Source organism: Acinonyx jubatus, chromosome B3, assembly GCF_027475565.1.
Source record: "Acinonyx jubatus isolate Ajub_Pintada_27869175 chromosome B3, VMU_Ajub_asm_v1.0, whole genome shotgun sequence".
NCBI classification, from domain to species: domain Eukaryota; kingdom Metazoa; phylum Chordata; class Mammalia; order Carnivora; family Felidae; genus Acinonyx; species Acinonyx jubatus.
Genome location: NC_069386.1, coordinates 69,100,650 through 69,116,971, shown reverse-complemented (window position 1 = coordinate 69,116,971; position 16,322 = coordinate 69,100,650). Strand labels below are relative to the sequence as shown.

The 16,322-nt window shown below is 38.3% G+C and overlaps 1 pseudogene; it reads right to left on the bottom strand.

Moving 5' to 3' along the window:
• Positions 1-10,084: 10,084 nt before the first annotated feature.
• LOC128315982 (olfactory receptor 4F15-like) lies at positions 10,085-11,024 on the bottom strand (annotated as a pseudogene).
• Between the last annotated feature and the right edge of the window lie 5,298 nt (positions 11,025-16,322).

The following is a 16,322-nucleotide window of genomic DNA, read 5'->3' as shown; positions in this document are numbered from 1 at the left end:
TAAGAAATAGATAATAGGAAAAGTTACTTTGGCCAAAAGTTATACGCCAGAAACATAAATTCAGTCACCACAAATGATTTCCCTTCCTTCACTGACTCTGTGTTTACATTAAAAGAAAAAAACTAAAACTAAGTATGCTAGAAATGCTGAAAGAAGATTTTAATTGGTTTCCAACTGTGGGAAATTTTAAACAATCTTTACTATCAGACACAAGAGGCTTTTAAGAGCGCATTCATTCAACCAGTTTTCACTGACCACCTATTGAAAATACCCAAAAATATACCAGATACTGTGTCAAGTTCTGGCATAAAACTCTCATCTGCCTTCAGGAAGTATACTCCTTAGTGGAGGAAATAGACATTAAATGATCACTGGTGTGTCCAGTTCCATGTTACATGTACACTTGATAAACTGTATTCTATTATTGTGCTATAAAATATGATCTATGTTCATAGACCCCCAAGTATCTAGCTTACTATTACATTATTTGAAGATTTTAATACTTAAGTATTGTGTTTCCCACTTGGCCTATCTCAGACTGAACATTGACAGCATTAATAAATAAAACCTCCCTCCATTGTTTATTGTCTTGCTTTGTTTTGTGCTATTATTAACATTTCCTCCACAATATTGTCTCCTTTATTTGCTATTTTTAATTTTTTGAAATTTATTTCTGTATTATTTTGGTATAAAATTTTATACCTTATTATACTGTCTACCTTTATGTAATGTGCTTAGTTCCCTCACTTAATAAAGGGCTTTCATTTTTGGTATTGACAGTTCTACGCTATTTTCTGACTCCTACCTATTGCTGATGAGAAAAATCAAAATTATTCCATACTTTTTATTTGTCTATATCTCCATTGAAAATATTCAATTTATCACAGAATTAAGCCTTACATACTATTCTTTCATGTGTAGCCTCATCTTTAAGTGTATAACACAATGTATTAAATTCTAGGTGGGAAAACCTGCCCTGCTAGGCGGATGAGGAGCTGTCGGAGTGAGGCAGTTTCCTCAGGAGTAATGGCGGGCCTATGCTAGGGTAACACCACCGGCCTCCGTTTCCTTTACCCTTCTAACCAAACAATATTCCTGCCCAGTTACAAAGTGCAAGTTGTTTCCCTAAGTGTACTCTGAAATACACAAGAATATCTTAGTCTTTATATGCTCCAGTCTGGTATTGCCCAAAAGTATCAAGAGTCACCTGGGGAACTTTTTAAAGGTTCTTAAAAAGACAATGTATTGAAGATGGTGGCGTAGGAGGACGCTGGGCTCACCGCGTCCTGCTGATCACTTAGATTCCACCTACACCTGCCTAAATAACCCAGAAAACCGCCAGAAGACTAGCAGAACGGATTCTCCAGAGCCAAGCGCAGACAAGAGGCCCACGGAAGAGGGTAGGAAGGGCGGAGAGGCAGTGCACGCTACACGGACAGGCGGGAGGGAGCCAGGGCAGAGGGGCAGCCTGCCAGACAAGCAGAGGCCCCAAGTCTGGCTTGCAAAAGTGGAGGACCCAGACAGAGTGTGTTCTGACAGCAAGTGGGACTTAACATCTGGAAGGTTATAAGTTAACAGCTCTGCTCGGAGAGCGGGAGGGCTGGAGGACAATGGGAGAGAGAGTTGTTGAGCCCCAGACGACAGAGCTCAGCTTGTCGGGGAACAAAGGCATTCACCAGCACCATTCCCTCACCCATCCCCCAGCCCAAATCGAAAAGGGAACCAGTTCCTGCCAGGGAACTTGCTTGCATCATGCAAACACCCAACACTGCTTCTGCGGATCCATCCCTCTGGCTGGGGCAGGTCTGACTCCCTCCCGGTGCAGGGCCCCAACCGAAGCAGATCACCCAAGGATAAGCCAGCTGAGCTTGCCCTTCCCTCCCCTGTGCAACTTGCCAATCCACCCCAGCTAATGTGCCAGATCTCCAGCACCACAAGCCTGGCAGTGTGCAAGTAGCCTAGACGGGCCACACCACCCTGCAGTGAATCCCACCGCTAGGAGAGGGGAAGAGAAGGTACACACCAGTCTGACTGTGGCCCCAGCGGTGGGCTGGGGGCAGACATCAGGTGTGACTGTGGCCCCGCCCACCAACGCAAGTTATTCAAGACAGCACAGGGGAAGTGCCCTGCAGTCCCGCACCGCTCCAGGGACTATCCAAAATGATGAAACGGAAGAATTCCCCTCAAAAGAATCTCCAGGAAATAGCAACAGCTAACGAACTGATCAAAAATGATTTAAACAATGTAACAGAAAGTGAATTTAGAATAATAGTCATAAAATTAATCGCTGGGCTTGAAAACAGTATAGAGGACAGCAGAGAATCTATTGCTACAGAGATCAAGGGACTAAGGAACATCCAGGAGGAGCTAAAAAATGCTATTAATGAGCTGCAAAATAAAATGGAGATGACCACAGCTTGGATTGAAGAGGCAGAGGAGAGAATAGGTGAACTAGAAGATAAAATTATGGAAAAATAAGATGAAAAAAAAGAGAAAAAAATCCAGGAGTATGAGGGGAAAATTAGAGAACTAAGTGATGCACTAAAGAGAAATAAACTATGCATAATTGGTATTCCAGAGGAGGAAGAGAGAGGGAAAGGTGCTGAAGGGGTACTTGAAGAAATCATAGCTGAGAACTTCCTGGATCTGGGGAAGGAAAAAGGCATTGAAATCCAAGAGGCACAGAGAACTCCCTTCAGACGTAACTTGAATTGATCTTCTACGTGACATAGCATAGTGAAACTGACAAAATACAAGGATAAAGAATATTCTGAAAGCAGCCAGGGATAAACGTGCTCTAACATATAAAGGGAGACTGATAAGACTCATGACGGATCTCTCTACTGAAATTTGGCAGACCAGAAAGGAACGGAAGGAAATCTTCAATGTGATGAACAGAAAAAATATGCAGCCTAGAATCCTTTATCCAGCAAGTCTGTCATTTAGAATAGAAGGAGAGCTAAAGGTCTTCCCAAACAAACAAAAACTGAAGGAACTCGTCACCACTAAACCAGCCCTACAAGATCCTAAGGGGGATCCTGTGAGACAAAGTACCAGAGACATTGCTACAAGCATAAAACCAACAGTCATCACAATGACTCTAAACCCGTATCTTTCTATAATAACACTGAGTGTAAATGGACTAAATGCACCAACCAAAAGACATAGGGTATCAGAATGGATAAAAAAAACAAGACCCATCTATTTGCTGTCTACAAGAGACTCATTTTAGACCTGAGGGCACCTTCAGGTTGAAAATGAGGGGATGGAAAACTATTTTTCATGCTACTGGAAGTCAAAACAAAGCTGGAGTAGCCATACTTATATTAGACAAACTAGACTTTAAATTAAAGGCTGTAACAAGAGATGAAGAAGGGCATTATATAATAATTACAGGGTCTATCCATCAAGAAAAGCTAACAATTATAAATGTCTATGCGTCGAATATGGGAGCCCCCAAATATATAAAACAATTACTCACAAACATAAGCAACCTTATTGATAAGAATGTGGTCACTTCAGGGGACTTTAACACCCCACTTACAGAAATGGATAGATCATCTAGACACATGGTCAATAAAGAAACAAGGGCCCTGAAATATCCATTGGATCAGATGGACTTCACAGATATATTTAGAACTCTGCATCCCAAAGCAACAGAATATACTTTCTTCTCGAGTGCACATGGAACTTTCTCCAAGATAGATCACATACTGGGTCACAAAACAGCCCTTCATAAGTATACACGAATTGAAATCATACCATGCATACTTTCAGACCACAATGCTATGACGCTTGAGATCAACCACAGGAAAAAGTCTGGAAAACCTCCAAAAGCATGGAGGTTAAAGAACACCCTACTAAAGAATGAATGGGTCAACCAGGCAATTAGAGAAGAAATTAAAAAATATATGGAAACAAACAAAAATGAAAATACAACAATCCAAACACTTTGGGATGCAACGAAGGCATTCCCGAGAGGAAAATACATTGCAATCCAGGCTTATCTCAAGAAACAAGAAAAATCCCAAATACAAAATCTAACAGCACACCTAAAGGAAATAGAAGCAGAACAACAAAGACAGCCTAAACCCAGCAGAAGAATAGAATAAAGATCAGAGCAGAAATAAACAATATAGAATCTAAAAAAACTGTAGAGCAGATGAACGAAACCAAGAGTTGGTTTTTTGAAAAAATAAACAAATTTGATAAACCTCTAGCTAGGCTTCTCAAAAAGAAAAGGGAGAGGACCCAAATAGATAAAATCATGAATGAAAATGGAATTATTGCAACCAATCCCTCAGAGATACAAACAATTGTCAGGGAATACTATGAAAAATTAGATGCCAACAAACTGGAACACCAGGAAGAAATGGACAAATTCCTAAACACCCACACACTTCCAAAACTAAATCAGGAGGAAATAGAAAGCTTGAACAGACCCATAACCAGAGAAGAAATTGAATCAGTTATCAAAAATCTCCCAACAAATAAGAGTCCAGGACCAGATGGCTTCCCGGGAGAGGTTTACCAGACGTTTAAAGCAGAAATAATACCTATCCTTCTCAAGCTATTCCAAAAAACAGAAAAGGAAGGAAAACTTCCAGACTCATTCTTTGAAGCCAGTATTACTTTGATTCCTAAACCATACAAAGACCCAGTAAAAAAACAGAATTATAGGCCAATATCCCTGATGAATTTGGACGCAAAAATTCTCAGTAAGACACTAGCAAATCGAATTCAATGGCATATAAAAAGAATTATTCACCATGATCAAGTGGGATTCATTCCTGGGATGCAGGGCTGGTTCAACATTCGCAAATCAATCAACGTGATACATCACATTAATAAAAGATAAGAATGATATGATCCTGTCAATTGATGCAGAAAAAGCATTTGACAAAATTCAGCAACTTTTTAATAAAAACCCTCGAGAGAGTCAGGATAGAAGGAGCATACTTAAACATCATAAAAGCCATTTATGAAGAGTCCACATCTAACATCATCCTCAATGGGGAAAAACTGAGAGCTTTTTCCCTGAGATCAGGAATACCACAGGGATGCCCACTCTCACTGCTGTTGTTTAACATAGTGTTGGAAGTCCTAGCATCAGCAATCAGACAACAAAAGGAAACCAAAGCCATCAAAGGTGGCAAAGGTAAAGTTAAGCTTTCTCTTTTTGCAGATGACATGATATTATACGTTGAAAATCTGATAGACTCCACCAAAAGTCTGCTAGAACTGTACATAAATTTAGCAAAGTTGCAGGATACAACATCAATGTACAGAAATCAGTTGCATTCTTATACACTAATAATGAAGCAACAGAAAGACAAATAAAGAAACTGATCCCATTCACAATTGCACCAAGAAGCATAAAATACCTAGGAATAAATCTAACCAAAGATGTAAAAGATCTGTATGCTGAAAAGTATAGAAAACTTATGAAGGAAATTGAAGAAGATATAAAGAAATGGAAAAACATTCCGTGCTCATGGGTTGGAAGAATAAATATTGTCAAAATGTCAATACTACCCAAAGCTATCTACACATTCAGTGCAATCCCAATCAAAATTGCACCAGCATTCTTCTCGAAGCTAGAACAAGCAATCCTAAAATTCATATGGAACCACAAAAGGCCCTGAATAGCCAAAGTAATTTTGAAGAAGACCAAAGCAGGAGGCATCACAATCTCAGACTTTAGCCTCTACTACAAAGCTGTAATCATCAAGACAGCATGGTATTGGCACAAACACAGACACATAGACCAATGGAAGAGAAAAGAAACCCCAGAACTAGACCCACAAACGTATGGCCAACTCATCTTTGACAAAGTAGGAAAGAACATCCAATGGAAAAAAGACAGTCTCTTTAACAAATGGTCCTGGGAGAACTGGACAGCAACATGCAGAAGGTTGAAACTAGACCACTTTCTCACACCATTCACAAAAATAAACTCAAAATGGATAAAGGACCTGAATGTGAGACAGGACCCATCAAAACCCTAGAGGAAAAAGCAGGAAAAGACCTCTCTGACCTCAGCCGTAGCAATCTCTTACTCGGCACATCCCCAAAGGCAAGGGAGTTAAAAGCAAAAATGAACAACTGGGACCTCATGAAGATAAAAGCTTCTGCACAGCTAAGGAAACAATCAACAAAACTAAAAGGCAACCAACGGAATGGGAAAAGATATTTGCAAATGACATTCCAGACAAAGGGCTAGTATCCAAAATGTATAAAGAGCTCACCAAACTCCACACCCGAAAAACAAATAATCCAGTGAAGAAATGGGCAGAAAACATGAATAGACACTTCTCTAAAGAAGACATCCGGATGGCCAACAGGCACATGAAAAGATGCTCAATGTCGCTCCTTATCAGGGAAATACAAATCAAAACCACACTCAGATATCACCTCACGTCAGTCAGAGGGGCAAAAATGAACAAATCAGGAGACTATAGATGCTGGAGAGGATGTGGAGAAACGGGAACCCTCTTGCACTGTTGGTGGGAATGCAAACTGGTGCAGCCACTCTGGAAAACAGTGTGAAGTTTCTCAAAAAGTTAAAAATAGATCTACCTTGTGACCCGGCAGTAGCACTGCTAGGAATTTACCCAAGGGATACAGGAGTACTGATGCATTGGGGAACTTGTACCCCAATGTTTTTAGCAGCACTCTCAACAATAGCCAAATTATGGAAAGAGCCTAAATGTCCATCAACTGATGAATGGATAAAGAAATTGTGGTTTATAGACACAATGGAGTACTATGTGGCAATGAGAAAGAATGAAATATGGCCTTTTGTAGCAACATGGATGGAACTGGAGAGTGTGATGCTAAGTGAAATAAGCCATACAGAGAAAGACAGATACCATATGGTTTCACTCTTATGTGGATCCTGAGAAACTTATCAGAAACCCATTGGGGAGGGGAAGGAAAAAAAAAAAAAGAGGTTAGAGTGGGAGAGCGCCAAAGCATAAGGGACTCTTAAAAACTGAGAACAAACTGAGGGTTGATGGGGGGTGGGAGGGAGGGGAGGGTGGGTGATGTTTATTGAGGAGGGCACCTTTTGGGATGAGCACTGGGTGTTGTATGGAAACCAATTTGACAATAAATTTTATATATTGAAAAAATAAATAAATAAATTCTAAGCAACCGTATAACTGAAGGTTCTCCAAATCTCCCTTAACTGGATGGAGAATCCTCTAGATATCTCAGGAAGTGCTTATGCATACAACATCCTACAAAGTTTTGCATACTTAAAGTTATTTCTTTTAACCCTCATATACTTGGAAGATAGACTGGCTCTAAACTAATTTTTATATCACATTTTATTTCTTTGAATCTTTTGGAAATATAGAGCCACTGTTGCCTTTCTTTGCTTACTACTATCAAGAAGTCAGATGCCATCCTGACTTTCTTTCCTATCGACCTTGTTCAGTTATTTTGGTAAGAGGCTCAGAAGATACACCATTTTTTTTAAATTTTCTTTAACGTTTATTTTTTTTGAGACAGAGAGAGACAGAGCGTGAATAGGGGAGGGACAGAGAGAGAGGGAGACACAGAATCCGAAACAGGCTCCAGGCTCTGACCTATCAGCACAGAGCCCGATGCGGGGCTCGAACTCACGGACCCAGATTATGACCTGAGCCTAAGTCGGACGCCTAACTGACTGAACCACCCAGGCACCCCGGCACAACATTTTAAATAGGTAATAATTTTACTAGGCTAGGCCTTGGAATTCACCATTTTGTACCAACTTTTCCAAATTCATTATAAGATGTATCATTATATATATATTCTGGTCTTTTATTTTTGACACATTAATAAAAAAATTTTGATATGTTAATTCTACTCTATTGCATTTTAAATTATACAAATATTGACTACCCCTTGCCCAGTTCTATGAAACATCCTTTTATCCTGTATCTCTCATTGTAATTTTGGCCATTCTGTTCTCCATTGGGTATCTGGTAGTTGATTCCTCATTTTTGTGTTTGTGAGGTTCAGCAAAACAGTCTTTAGAACAAACTAACAATTTTAACCTGTGTTTCTTTTAACCCATTTCTTCTTAATAAGACAGACTTTACACAAATTCTAATAGCTGCAGTTTGGGTGATTACACAATGTTTTATATTACAACATATAATAATATGAATTCAGAGTTAGACTGTGTGCAGTATTTTATTCCCTGAACAACCAAGGAGCATAAGGGAACATTCATATGATTCCCAAATTTCAAGAAAGTGACAATTTGACCAGCTCTATTCTGTAAAGGTTTTTTGTTTTTTGATTATTGTTTTTCCTGGATTTTGGAAAAGGAATTTATAGGGTTTTTTTTTTTCTTCATGATAAGTGTACTTTTTAATCCCCATCCTCTATTTCACCCATCCCCCACTACCCTTCCCTTTGTAATCACCACTTTGTTCTCTAGTTATGAGTCTATTACTTTGTCTGTCTCTTTTCTTCCCTTTGCCTATTTGTTTTGTTTCTTAAATTCCACATACAAGTGAGATCATATGGTATTTGTCTTTCTCTAACTGACTTATTTCACTTAGCATTATATTCTTGAGATCTGTCCACATTGTAGCAACTAGCAAGATTTCATTTTTTATTTATATGTATATATATTATATATATATTTACATGTATATATATGTACATATACGTGTATGTATATATGTATATGTACATGTGTGTATATGTACATGTATATATATACACATACACACACAGAAGTGGGTATATATATCCCACCCCTTCTTTATCTATCTCTCATCTATTAAATGACACTTGGACTGCTTCCATAGTTTGGCTACTGTAAATTGTAATTTTGTCTTGTTCAATTTTCTTCTGAGTAGCAGATGACTCTTACTGTTATTTCCAAATTTTCAGTCCTTTGTAGTCAAAGATTTTTAATTTCTTATTCAGATGTTCTTACAGATCTTGTATTACAGATTTAATGACATTTCATTTTATGATGGAATGTTATCATATATTTTTCCCTGCTTCATGGCTGGAATCAATATCAGCTTATACCCAGGTTCCAAAAGAAACAGATTTTAACAGAAAATTAAATGGACATTTCAGGTGGCCTCAAAATAAATCTCATGAAATTTCCAAATTGGGAAATTTTGCCTAAAAAGACTTAAGGTGTTTACCATCAGAGGCAATATTTATTCTTAAAGTTATAAGATATATCATCATGTGTAATTTTCAAACACAAAAGGAGGAGACATCATGGAAGATATTTCATTCTGCACAATTGTAGATTAAAAACAAGAAATATGAAATACAAAGGGAAGTAAATTTCACTCCACTCTAAGAATAAAATTTCAACAAATAAAGTTTTTAAAAAGGCATTGTTTTGCTTCGTGGGGTGGTGAACTGTCAGTCCTGCAAGTCTAAACAGCACAGGCTTAATGCTTGAGCATGGAGTGTTCAGTGCTGCTTTGTACCCACGGTTAAGCAATACTACATAGGAGTTCCTTCTCTTTAACATTTTCTAAACCCCATCCTAGTTCTACTCTCTTTAATGAATGTTATTTCTTAAGTCATATCTTTTTGCTGTCACTTTATACATTTAAAGGAAATAGTTGAAAGCAAAGTTGAGATGAAAAAGATATAACATTGTCCTCTTAGATGCCAGATCCTAATACGATCTCAGACACTAATAACTGTTTAACTATTTCTTTGCTCACTGTGTTACTTTCTGCATATATGATTATCAGACAATACTTAATATATGACAAAAATTATATTCATGTAACTGAGTGCATCTATTAACAAAAGTAACAACACCCCTGAATCAACTTAAGGACAAGCCTGATTTGCTTACCAAAAATAACGTAGGAGAACCAATCATCCTTTACATAAGAATATTTTCAACCCAGTGACAGAAAAGTATCAGCATACACCGGTACCTCTGCAAATATGCCTTGAAATTCAAAAAACTTTCCAAGATTCTATAGACCAGTCGATATGTAAGTGAAACAAAAAGTGTATTTCAGTAATTTAAAATCTTAAAATATGCAAAATAGCCTTAAATAAATTTATAATCACACTATTGTCCTTTAATATGAAATAAACTACCCAAGATATTTGTGCTACTGAAATAAAGAGAACAAATGGTCTTAAGATAATATTTAACCCTTCAATACTTGTGCATACAGTATTGCTTGCAGAAGGCATGACTTGTTTTCTCATTTAGAGCTATTTAGAAGATCATCCTCAAACTCCGTCTCCTCATTGCCAATTTCACGTCCTTGTTCCTCAATGTGTAGATAATGGGATTCAGAATGGGTGTGATCATAAAGTCAAAAATGGCAAGAAAACTTATCCACTGGCACTGTGGGAAATGGCCACACATAAACAAAGATGCACGGTCCGAAGAACAAAACCACCACAGTGATGTGAGCTGACAGAGCATAAAAGGCTTTAGACAAACCACCTGAGGAACATTTCCATACAGTGACCAGGATGAAGATATAGGAGATAAGCACTAAGAAGAAGGTGCCCATGGAAACGAACCCACTGTTGGCATTAACCATGAATTCCATTCTGTAGGTGTCTGTGCAGGCAAGTTTGATAAACCAAGGAAGGTCACAATAAAAGCTATCTATCTCATTAGGACCACAAAAAGGCAAATGGACAACAAAAGCTAACTGGACCACTGCATGAATGAGGCCAATAACCCAAGCACCGGACAGAAGCAAAATGCACATCTGTGGGCTCATGATAGTCAGGTAGTGGAGGGGCTTGCATATGGCCACATATCTTCCAAGGCCAGAGCAATGAGCAGGACCATCTCAGATCCAGCCAGGACATGAAGGGCAAACATCTGGTCACACCCCTGAAAGTATGTGGTTTTGTGCCCAGAATACAGGTCACAATCATCTTAGAAACCCTTAAGGTGGAAAGACACAAATCAATAAAGGAGAGTTTAGCTAAAAGGAAGTACATGGGGGGTAATATAAATGAGGATCAAAGGTCACTGTAAACACAAGGAGGTTTCCCAGGACCATTGTTACAGAAAACCCAGTAGAGAAAGCAAGGAGAAAATGTAGCAATGGTCCATAGGTAGAAAGTCCCAGCAATACAAATTAAGACTTCAGAGTAATTTGCTTCACATATTGGCTATGTCTAGTGATACCTAAAAGACCAAAACCAAAATAATAAAGAATTTATCAAAAATTATTATTTAAAAACACATATTTAAACTGATTTTTATTAAATCTGATTTAGGAAGAAATCTTCGTTAAAGCTATAAGGTTTTTTTTTTTAAATAGTGTGTTAACTTATCCATTTGGCTAAAATACTTAATAACTAATATTCCTAATAAGCATCTACCATTTGCCTAGTACTATGTAAAGTTTTGAGGTAAAACACTGATCCTGACTTCAGGAGATTTACAGGTTCATGTTGGAATTAGACGTTATAGCTTTACATAATAGCTATTTACATATTATTTACATAATAGCTTTACAGAATTCTGATAATTGATTTAAAGGAATGAATTGGGAAGAATGTGTTTCTTAAGCAGAATCATAAAACTGCAAGTGACCCTTCCTTCAGCAAGATCCTCAGGGCCCTTCTAATGGAAGAAAGTGGCAATATCCGGAGATCCAACAGCTGGACATACATTTCTTTCTATGAAAGTCTCCCTAACCTTTTCTTCTTCAAACTGCATCTGAGATCAAGGAGGAAAACACAGAGATGAAAAAACTAATTTTCCCATTGTATAGAAATGAAATTTTACTTAATTTTATTTATTTATTTTTAAATATATTGTCAAATTGGTTTCCATAAAACACCCAGTGCTCATCCCAACAAGTGCCCTCCTTAACGCCCATCACCCACTTTCCACCTCTCCCCTATCCCCCATCAACCCTCAGTTTGTTCTCTGTATTTAAGAGTTTCTTATGGTTTGCCTCCCTCCCTCTCTGTAGCTACTTTTTCCCCTTCCTATCCCGCATGGTCTTCTGTTAAGTTAATCAAGATGACACGTATGAGTTAAAATATATGGTATTTGTCTTTCTCTGACTGACTTGTTTCACTTAGCATAATACCCTCCAGTTTCATCCATGTTGCTGCAAATGGCCAGATTTCATTCTTTTTCATTGCCAAATAGTATTCCATTGTATATATAAACCACATCTTCTTTATCCATTCATCAGTTGATGGACATTTAGGCTCTTTCCATAATTTGCTATTGTTGAAAGTGCTGCAATAAACATTGGGGTACAAGTGCCCCTATGCATCAGCACTCCTTTATCCCTTGGGTAAATTCCTAGCAGTGCTACTGCTGGGTCATAAGGTAGTTTTATTTTTAATTTTTTGAGGAACCTCCACACTGTTTTCCAGAGTGGCTGCACCAGTTTGCATTCCCACCAACAGTGCAAAAGGGTTCCTCTTCCTCCACATCCTCTCCAGCATCTATAGTCTTCTGATTTGTTTGTTTTAGCCACTCTGACTGGTGTAAGGTGGTATCTCAGTGTGGCTTTGATTTGTATTTCCCTGATGATGACTGATGCTGAGCGTCGTTTCATGTGTCCATTAACCATCTGGATATCTTCTTTGGAGAAGTGTCTATTCATGTCTTCTGTCCATTTCTTCATTGTATTGCTTGTTTTTTGGGTGTGGAATTAGCTGAGTTCTTTACAGATTTTGGATACTAGCCCTTTATCTGACATGTCATTTGCAAATTTTTTCCCCGTTCCATCGGTTGCCTTTAGTTTTATTGATTGTTTTCTTTGCAGTGCAGAAGCTTTATATCTTAATGAAGTCCCAAAAGTTCATTTTTGCTTTTAATTCCCTTGTCTCTGGAGATGTGTCAAGTAAGAAATTGCTGTGGCTGAGGTCAAAGAGGTTGTTTCCTGCTTTCTCCTCTAGGGTTTTTATGGTTTCCTGTCTCACATTCAGGTCTTTCATACATTTTGAATTTATTTTCCTGTATGGCGTAAAAAAGTGGTCAAGTTTCATTCTTCTGCATGTTCCTGTCCTGTTCTCCCAGCACCATTTGTTAAGTGACTAACATGACAGGGATGTCCACCCTCACCACTGTTGTTTAACATAGTGTTGGAAGTCCTAGCATCAGGAAGCAGACAACAAAAAGAAATCAAAGGCATCAAAATTGGCAAAGAAGAAGTCAAACTTTCACTGTTCACAGAAAACATGATACTCTACATGGAAAACCCAACAGACTCCACCAGAAGTCTGCTAGAACTGATACATGAATTCAGCAAAGTCTCAGGGTACAAAATCAATGTACAGAAATTGGTTGCATTTTTATACACCAATAATGAAGCAAGAGAAAGAGAAATAAAGAAACTGATCCCATTTACAATCGCACCAAGAACCATAAAATACCTAGGTATAAACCTAATCAAAGATGTAAAAGATCGGTATGCTGAAAACTATAGAAGGCTTATGAAGGAAATTGAAGAAGACACAAAGAAATGGAAAAACATTCCATGCTCATGGATTGGAAGAATAAATATTGTCAAAATGTCAATACTGCCTAAAGCAATCTACACATTCAATGCAATCCCACAAAATTGCACCAGCATTCTTCTCAAAGCTAGAACAAACAATCCTTAAATTTGTATGGAATCACAAAAGACCCCAAATAGCCAAAGTAATATTGAAGAAGAAAAACAAAGTGGGAGGCATCACAATCCCAGACTTTAGCCTCTACTACAAAGCTATAATCATCAAGACAGTATGGTATTGGCACAAAAACAGACACATAGACCAATGGAATAGAATAGAGACTCCAGAACTGGACCCTCAAATGTATGGCCAACTAATCTTTGACAAAGCAGGAGAGAGTATCCAATGAAATTTTACTTCAGATGGTAATTCTTAAATTTGGGGGCCCTGCTTTAAGAATTTGGCATTTAAATTATTTGAAGGATTCTTTAGACAAAAATAATTTGATTTAAAGACTATTTAAATATTTATGTTAAAGAAAAACATTTATAAAGCACAGAGAACTAAAAGAGGAAGCAACTTATCTCTTAGTGACTACAGGTAAATAAATATTTAAGATGCCTTCAACTTCAGGGGGCCTGGGTGGCTCAGTCAGTGGATAATCCCACTCAATTTTAGCTCAGATCATGATAGCAGGGTCATGGGACTCTCTCTCCCTCTTCCCCTCTCTCCCACTCATGCTAATTATTTAAAAATAGAAAAAGATGCCTTGAACGTCACTGAGCAAATTCTCAGTGACCTACTCTTCTGTCCATAAACAACATATTTTGTGAGGTCACAGTTTTAGAATATATCCTAGTGATGTATTTCTAAGAATGCATCATGGTCCATTAACAGAGACTTCTCACATGAGCAAATTATTCTAACCATCCTTTAATAGCAACTACTCTTATAGATGGATAATGTGACAATTATCCAGGGGTTCTCAGTCATGACTGTGAATTAGAATTACCTGAAGTAGTTTATAGTAAAAAGCATATTTCTGGGATTTGTTCCCAGAATTCTAATTAAGCAAAGCAATGATGCATCCAGATTGTTCGCATTTTAAAAGCATCTCAGGTGATTTTAATGTAAGTAGTCTTCAAATTACAGTTTGAAAACACTGTATTCTGTATTTTAATTTATTTCAAAATAGGAAAGTGAGTTTCATAAACCCTTCTTCAAAATTCAAAGAAATTCCTTTATTTAAAATCTATGGTGGAATTTAAGAAACAAAGGAGAAAAAGAGAGAGAGGGGAGACAAACCAAGAAACAGACTCTTAACTAGAGAGAACTGTTACCAGAGGGAGGGTGGGTGGGTTGATGGGTAAAATGGGTGATGGGGATTAAGGAGTGCACTTGCAATGAGCACCCAGTGTTGTACGAAAATGTTGAAGCACTATATTGTACACCTGAAAATAACATTACACTGTATGTTAACTGGAATTTAAATAAAAATGTGTAAAAAATGAAATAAATGTATGGCTCTCTGTGCACTGACAATGACAAGTTCCCTGCAAAAGTCCACAGTTTGGGGAAAACTGGTGACTTTACTCACTCAAGTTTCACTAACATGGCAAGCAACCATCCTTACCCAGTCCAGACACCTCAACTCCAGGGATTTCTGTGCCCAAAGCGAGGGTGCAGGGTCCATATCCTGGGTCAGATATGGATCTGACCAAAGCAAGGAGGAGAGCTGAGCAGAGACTGGGGATGAGACAAGAGCCACGGATACCTCTAAAAAGTCATAAACACCTGTGGGATCTAGCATCTATTTCAGCATTTACTCTAGGACTGGTTCTGTGCTAAACATGCTGTGCGTGTGTGTGTATGTGTGCATAGTAACCGGACAAAATACAGGGTCCTCAGGAAGCAGAGAAAAATTGAGGTAATAAGGGAAGCCTTTGCTAATCATCAGGACTGGATTAAGTTTCCCTCTCCTATACTCTCAGACATCATGTTTATCTCTATCATAGCTCTCACCTGACAGCATATTTTGTGACTATATATAATTTGCTTTAATTCCACTAAACTGGGAATGTGTGTTCCTAAATGCTCTATATCCACCCCTAGCTCTATTCATGGAATCTGAAACACAGCAGATGCTTGACAAACATTTAATTGCACAAATAAATGTGTGAATAGTACTAAATATACCTTGATGGTAAAAAAAAATGGCTATGTGTAATGTCTACAAAGTCAATAATCAGTATTATACCAATAAAAACCAAGGAAATTAATCCTAAAGCAGATTTCCTTTTAAGTTCTTCCCCCCCCCCCCCATTACAGGCATTATAGAAGCACTGCAGAAGCTGAAATGTCTGTGATGTGATTCTTGTCCCAAAAGAACACTGTCTCAATTCAAGTGGAAGACAGTCCAAGACTAGTCCCTTCTCTGCGTCTCATTCTCATGAACTCTCTGGAAAGCCCTCAATTTTGGCATTTTAACCAGGACTACGTGTAAAAGAGTACTAATCACCCCCTCACTGGGACAACCCCAACAACTTATTTTCCCCTCATTTTTGGGACCAGACTGACCACAGCTGCTGTCTGCCCCACACAACTAAGAAATCACTGCCATGTCCCTGACAGAAAGCTGCCTGAGGTTGGGTCAAAGTTGAGGTGTACAATGTAATAATTCCGTGTGTATATACTGTGAAATCATCATCACAATACAGGCCCCAACTACATGACCAGGAGGAAGGAGGGCTGTACCAGAGGCCGACCCAGAGAACAATCCTTACGGGGAGCCGTTATGTGGGACCCATCAAGAACGTGCCCGGCAGGAACATCAAAGAGGGGACACTGCATGAGGAGAACACGCGGGGCACGCTCTTCCACAGCAAGAACCC